This window comes from Gambusia affinis, linkage group LG02 (assembly GCF_019740435.1).
Source record: "Gambusia affinis linkage group LG02, SWU_Gaff_1.0, whole genome shotgun sequence".
Classification (NCBI taxonomy): Eukaryota; Metazoa; Chordata; class Actinopteri; order Cyprinodontiformes; family Poeciliidae; genus Gambusia; species Gambusia affinis.
The window spans coordinates 33,079,272-33,085,993 of record NC_057869.1 but is presented as its reverse complement, the minus strand read 5'-3'; the positions used below and the strand labels follow the sequence as shown (position 1 = coordinate 33,085,993).

At 36.9% G+C, this 6,722-nt stretch overlaps 1 long non-coding RNA gene across 1 annotated transcript; it reads left to right on the top strand.

The window, feature by feature from the left end:
* The first annotated feature begins 1,888 nt into the window (after nt 1–1,888).
* LOC122821263 lies at nt 1,889–5,547 on the top strand. Its single transcript, XR_006368986.1, has 3 exons — nt 1,889–3,008; nt 4,083–4,230; nt 5,318–5,547. It is a non-coding gene; the product is annotated as an uncharacterized LOC122821263 (long non-coding RNA).
* Nucleotides 5,548–6,722: the final 1,175 nt, after the last annotated feature.

Genomic DNA, 6,722 nt, shown 5'->3' with positions numbered 1-6,722 from the left:
CTGCTCCACCGAAGAAACACAAACAAGCAGCTGCAACCAAAACAGCTCCATCGACTCCCAAGGACAGAGCGACCAGCCCAAACCTCAAAACATTCTGACTCTGTGGGAATCCCACTGAAAAACAGATTTTCTGCACTCCAGTCTGAGCCTCTGAGTGAAACCTCACCATCAAACATCAACAATGAGACAAGACCAACACATCCACCCCCCAAGACCCTAAAGGACAAAGTGACCACCAGGAAAACAAAAGGTACGCCAAAAGTGCTTATTGTTGGAGATGAAGCAGTAAATGGAATTAGTTATGTTTGCAATCCCAAGAAAACCAGAGTGATTTCTTTTCCTGGTGACACTGTGTCTGATTTAAGCTCCAGTTCCTGCTGTCTGGATGTCCTACCCTCACATTTCTTTAAGAAAGTTCTGCCTGTTGTTGCTACTGATCTGATCCAAATAGTAACTCATCGCTCTCATCAGGCGTTTTCCCCCAGGCTTTGAAAACAGCAGTAATCAAACCACTGATAAAAAAGAACAATCTAGACAAATCACTACTGCAGAATTACAGGCCGACCTCTGACCTCTGACCTCCCATTCATCAGCACAGTTATTGAAAAAGTTGTGTGTAAACAGTTAAATAGCTTCCTAACGATAACCAACTGCTTTGACTCCTTCCAATCTGGTTTCCATGGTTACCACAGCACAGAGACTGGCCTAGTCAAAGTGTTCAATGACATCCATATAAATACATAATGTAGGAGAACCACAGTGCTGGTTCTGGTGGAGATTAACTGGTTTGAATCTTACATAAAGAACAGGGATTTCTTTGTTTCAATTGGAAACTTCTCATCAAAGAGGTCAAAGGTCACATGTGGGATACCTCAAGGTTCAATCCTAGGACCCCTCTTATTCAATATCTATATGCTCCCACTAGCTCAGGTTATAACAGGAAATAATATCAGCTACCATAACTATGCAGATGACACACAGCTCTACATTATGATGTCACCAGGAGACTCAGAACCCATCCAATCACTGAACAGATGCTTAGAACAGATAAATGTGTGGATGTTCCAAAACTTTCTCCAGCTGAACAAAAACAAAACTGAAGTTATTACTTTTGGACCTAAAGAGGAACGATCTAGAGTTATAGATCTAGAGTTATAGAGCTAGAGTCAGTGCACAGCTTCAGTTAATACAACTAAAGACCAGCGATCAGCCCGAAACCTGGGAGTATTGATGAACTCTGACCTGAACTTTCAGAGCCACATAAAGACAGTCACAAAGACGGCCTTCTATCACCTGAAGAACATTTCCAGGATTAAAGGACTAATGTCTCAGCCAGATCTAGAGAAACTCATCCATGCGTTTATCTTCAGTCGTATTGATTATTGTAACAGCGTCTTCACAGGTCTGTCCAACAAATCAATCAAACAGCTGCAGCTGATCCAGAATGCTGCTGCTCGTGTTCTCACTAAAACCAGGAAGATAGAGCACATAACACCAGTTTTAAAGTCTCTCCACTGGCTCCATGTAGCTCAAAGAATAGACTTTAAAATACTGTTGTTAGTTTATAAATCACTGAATGGTTTAGCACCACAATACATTAAAGATCTGCTGTTGTTGTATCAACCTTCCAGAACCTCTCAGGTCTTCTGGTTCTGGTTCTGCTCTGCATCCCCAGAACCAAACGAGGAGAAGCAGCATTCAGCATCTATGCACCACAAATCTGGAACAAACTTCCAGAAAACTGTAAAACAGCTGAAACACTTTAAACTTTCTTTAAATCTCAACTAAAAACCCACTTGTTTAGAGTTGTATTTGAAACGTAATCAATTACAAATTTATTGACGGAATCTGACTTGATATTGTTTTTATTATTGATTCTATGTTGCATTGTGTTTTTGTGTTTGATTTAATGTAAAGCACTTTGAAATGCCTTGCTGCTGAAATGTGCTATACTAATAAAATGTGATTGATTGATTGATAAAAAGGAAGGAAACATCTCCTGAGCCAAGTAATGCCAGGATGTTCTCTATCAGCTCAGAGGACTGGTGATCCCCCAAACCATTCTAATATAGCCTTATATCCTCTGCTTCCAGAGTCCTTTTGCAGTAAATCAACAATATCAAATTTCATTTTCATATTACTAAGATTTCTTATTAACTTGTTTCTCTGATACAGATAATTCCTGCAACTTAAAATAACATGTTCCAATGTCTCATCTTCCCCACAGTCACATTTCCCTGTCTGGTGTTTCCCTATCAAATATAGTGATCTATTTACTCCAGTGTATCCAATTCTAAGTTGTAAAATAATGATTTCTTCTCTTCTGTTTCTTTCCGTTCTTCTCATTTGTCCAATTCTCTTTTGGATTTTATAAAACCACCTTCCTTTCTTTTCCTCTACCCATAACTTTTGCCACCTCTCTTTTATTTTCTGTTTAATTATACCCTTTATTTCTGTTATACCAAAACTAACATTAATATCTATCCTTACCAGGTTGGTACTCTCCTTAGCCATCCTGTCTGCTATTTCATTTCCCTTAATCCCTTGATGTGCTGGAGCCCATACAAAATTTACTGTTAACCCATCATATTGATTCTGTAAAGCGTTTGTTGTATTTCCATTAATATATCTGGTCTACTTTCTGACTGATTATTTTACAAACTGACTAATGAAGAACTAGAATCTGAACAAATGATAGATTTTAATGGTCTGACCTCTTCCACCCATTGAACTGCTAAAAGCAAAGCAAGCATTTCTCCTGTATACACTGAAACTCTGTCACTAATCCTTTTCCCTACTTTAATTTGAAACTGTGGGACAATAAATGTTATCCCTACCCTACTAACTGTATTTTTGATGCATCTGTGTATATTTGTATATAGTTATAATATTTATTTAAGAATGTTTGTACTATATATTTATTCATAATGTGATATTTTTTTTGTTTTTGTTTTCTAATAACAAAAAATCAACTTTGGCATCAGGAAGTATCCAAGGTGGAACTGCAGGTAATGAACAGTCTGACATTTATCTAACTGATTTAAATTATTTTCATTAACTTTAGAGTTTATTACCCAGCCAAAGCTCTTTAATCTTTATTTTCCCATCCAGTTTAAGCTCCTCTAATGTTGGATGATCATTTCTTTGTCCCTGTAAATTTGACCAGCAGTTTAAAGATATTTGATCTATTCTAATTTTAAGAGGTTTTTCTTCCATTTCAACCTGTAATGCTGCTGCTGAAGATGTTTTAAAAGAACCAGTAGATTTTCTTAAAGTCTGATGTTGGATAATATTTAACTTATGAAGGTTTGTATCTGCTGCTGAGTTATAAACTAAACATCCATCATCCAAGACTGACCTAATTAATCCAGTATAAATTGTTTTTAATGAATTTCTATCAGCTCTGTTTCAACTAAACACCTCATTATAATTAATACCTTCCTACGTTTATTGATTATTTTCTTAATGTGAGCACCCCGTGTCATTCTTTCATCAAACCACATCCCAAGAAATTTCAATTGTTTAATTCTTTCCAAATCCTGACCATATAATTTTAAGTTAATTTTTCCATCAACTCTTTTCCTTGTAAAAAAAAACCATTATTTTAGTTTTCTTTACAGAAAATTTAAAACCCAATTTATATGACCATTTTTCTACAACTGAAATTGTTGCTTGAAGCTTCTTTACAATAAAGTCTAAATTTCTTCCACATTGTTCCATCATCAGCAAAAAGTGACAATCCCATTCCAGCCTCTACTTCTTTAAACATACCATTAACTACCACTGAAAATAATAACAGACTTACTATACTTCCCTGTGGTGTCCCATTGTCTATATTCAAACTCTCAGAATAATCTTTCCCTATCCTCACTTGTATTTGTCTTTCTTCTTAACCCACCTAAACATATGACCATTTATACCCATTCTTCTAATTTTAATTAACCCTTCCCTCCACATCATATCATCTGCTCTCTCAGTATCATAAAATACTGCCACAATTCTCTTTATTCATTTGAGCCTTTCTAATTTCATGCTGTAAAAATAAAACTGGATGTACTTCTCCCTCTCCTGAAACTGATAAGACGATGAGTCAACGACAGCAGCTCCAGCGCGCCATCTGGTGGAGAACCTGAAGAGGTGGCAGGAGATGGAAATCCCACACAAAACCCCAAACCCCGACTCCTAACAAATATTAAACTTTACAATGTAAAGTTTATTTTAACAACAAAGGTAAATGTGAATTTTATCAGGTTCTTGCTATTATAATTTGTACTTACTAAAACTGAAAACAGAAAGTAAGGTGGTTAGTTTGGAGTTGGTTCTTTAAAACCATTTGTCATGATTTGAGTTTTTCTGTGTGTTTATTTTGAGTTTCTGTGTCTCTGTGTCTTTGTATGTGTTATATCTTTCTGTCTAAACTGTCCACTTGCTGACCTGTGCTGCCAGTGTTGAGCCTTTGACTTCAGCTCAGCTGTGCTGCTAGAATTTTTGGATTTTGGATTGTGTATTTTTGGATTACTTCACCATTCAATCATCTTCACTCATTTCAACCTGGGTCGTCTGTGTCTGCCTCACCATCCTCACAGCACAACTCATAACACTATTAGATAGGAGGGACAAACAGCAGCTGACATGAGATCTTGGAAATTAATGGCCCAGTAAAAATAAACAGAACTTTATGGTTAGCAGAACTTTTTTGCTCATCACAAAGTAACTAAAGTAAAGTAACATTTTACTTTAGTAAAAAACTTTAGGCACTTGTGACTTTTAATACTAGTAGCTTTATTTGTACTTAAGTGCAATTTTTTAACTAAGTATTTTTGGTGTCTCTCTTTTTCTTTCTCTCTCTCTCTCTCTCTCTTTTGAAAATAAATTAGCTATCGTTCTCTGCACTTTTATCAGGTTTTGATTTCGCTTGAATTAAGACTTCACTGTCCCACAGTGTGTTTTTCCCGGTGTTTAAAGTGTATGATAAGCGATTTATTGTTCGTCCTGTCCCAAAGCAAGCAGCATGTTTTTATGTCTGTGGACAACCTGAGAAAAATGTCTATCATTTAATACAAGTGAAATCTCCCCCAGGGGAGAGGGGCCGACTGGGGGGTAGAAGCTCCATCATGGAGCACGAACAGTTCAGAAACAATTTGGAATAAAAAAAAAGCTATTTATAAACAGATGAAGTTGTGTTTTAAAATTCCTATTGCTAGCAGATGTATTTTGACTCAAAGTGCAGTTATCCTCCTGTTCAGTATGTTTCAAATGTTTTTTTATAATCTTTCTAGCCAGCACCTTCCTGACTCTTTTTTTTTGTGTCTTTCAGCTTCTGCTCAGCAGTTTGACCCAAAGCTGAGTGACAAACAGTAAAGCGAAGCTGTGAAGAAGTGGCTCCTGCACCACAGTGGGAGGGTGACACCAAAGTGACACCACTTTGGTTCCTTGAGTCAAACTTGGGTTCCCAACACCTACTGTTTTCCTGGTTCATACAGAAGAAGGCTGAACCTCCTGGACGCTGGTCTTCCATGGACAACAGCTTGTTATGACAGTCAAAAAGGAGTCAGGTATCTTTACAGATCTATGCCTGTTTTCCTAAATAAAATGTAATATTAATACCATGTTGCCATATTTAAGTTTGTGTACACATATTTTTGGAAATATGATCACTGACCACTTTCAGTATCATTTCAATGTGGCTTCAACATGGATTCAACTATAATATTTCAGCATTGATTCATTCATATTTTGCCATCTGGGATTTCAATATGACAATGCTTGTTCTACATCTGTTTCTTAAAGATGGTTGTTAAGTTTGTGTTAAAGTTAAATGTGTCGAGATAAAATGGAGCATTCTAAATTATTAAGACCAAATAAGCTGAACAGCATGTACAGCGAACTGTTTGTGCTTGGGAGTGAGAACAAAGGGCAGCAGGGTGGGGTAGCGTCAGGACAGGATACGGACTCTCTGTGGTCCAAAAATAGATTCCAAAAACACTGTTGCTCAAAGGTCAGTGTGTGGGTAGGAAGAAGACCAGGTGGCTTCAGGTTGAACAAGAAACAAGTCTCTACATAATCAAAATTAAACAGCATAGTTCGCATTTAAGCATAGACAGCCCAGTTTTAGGAGTATCCAATTTAAATATATATATTTCTTTCTGTGTCATCAAATTGATTGGACTAATTCACTTTGTGCTAAAGAAGATCCTGTTTTGGTGCAGCTGCTCCTTTTGAGCGCCTCTACAAAAAATGGGCTAAAAATCTGTTTCTATAAAGAAATAAGAAAACTTCAAAAGGTGTTGCACACCTCAGTTCTAAATAATTATATAAACCATATGCATTATCAGTCACCAGGCCTTTCTCAAGATCAATTGCTTCCCTTGGAAAGCCTTTCCTTCTTGTTTTGGACGATGTGCAGCTGGACTCATTTTGGCTAAATACCGTTAAAACTTTACTCTTTTCTTATGATGCATAACCATAGCAACAGGGTGGCTTACAGCACCCTTCTTTGTTGTTTCCAGAAGCTTCTAACATTGCAAAAGCTGAAATAATACCAAAACTGAAGCCTGAAAACCCAGAGGAGTCAAAAAGGAGGCAGAGTAGGAACAAAGAGGAAATTCAAAATATCTTTTCCATTAATCCCAAAAGGCAATGTGAGATCGTTAGCTAACAGGTTGGATGAACTTCAAGCCCTGACAAGAACTCAGCAAGAATTTGGGAATAACTGCAGGATT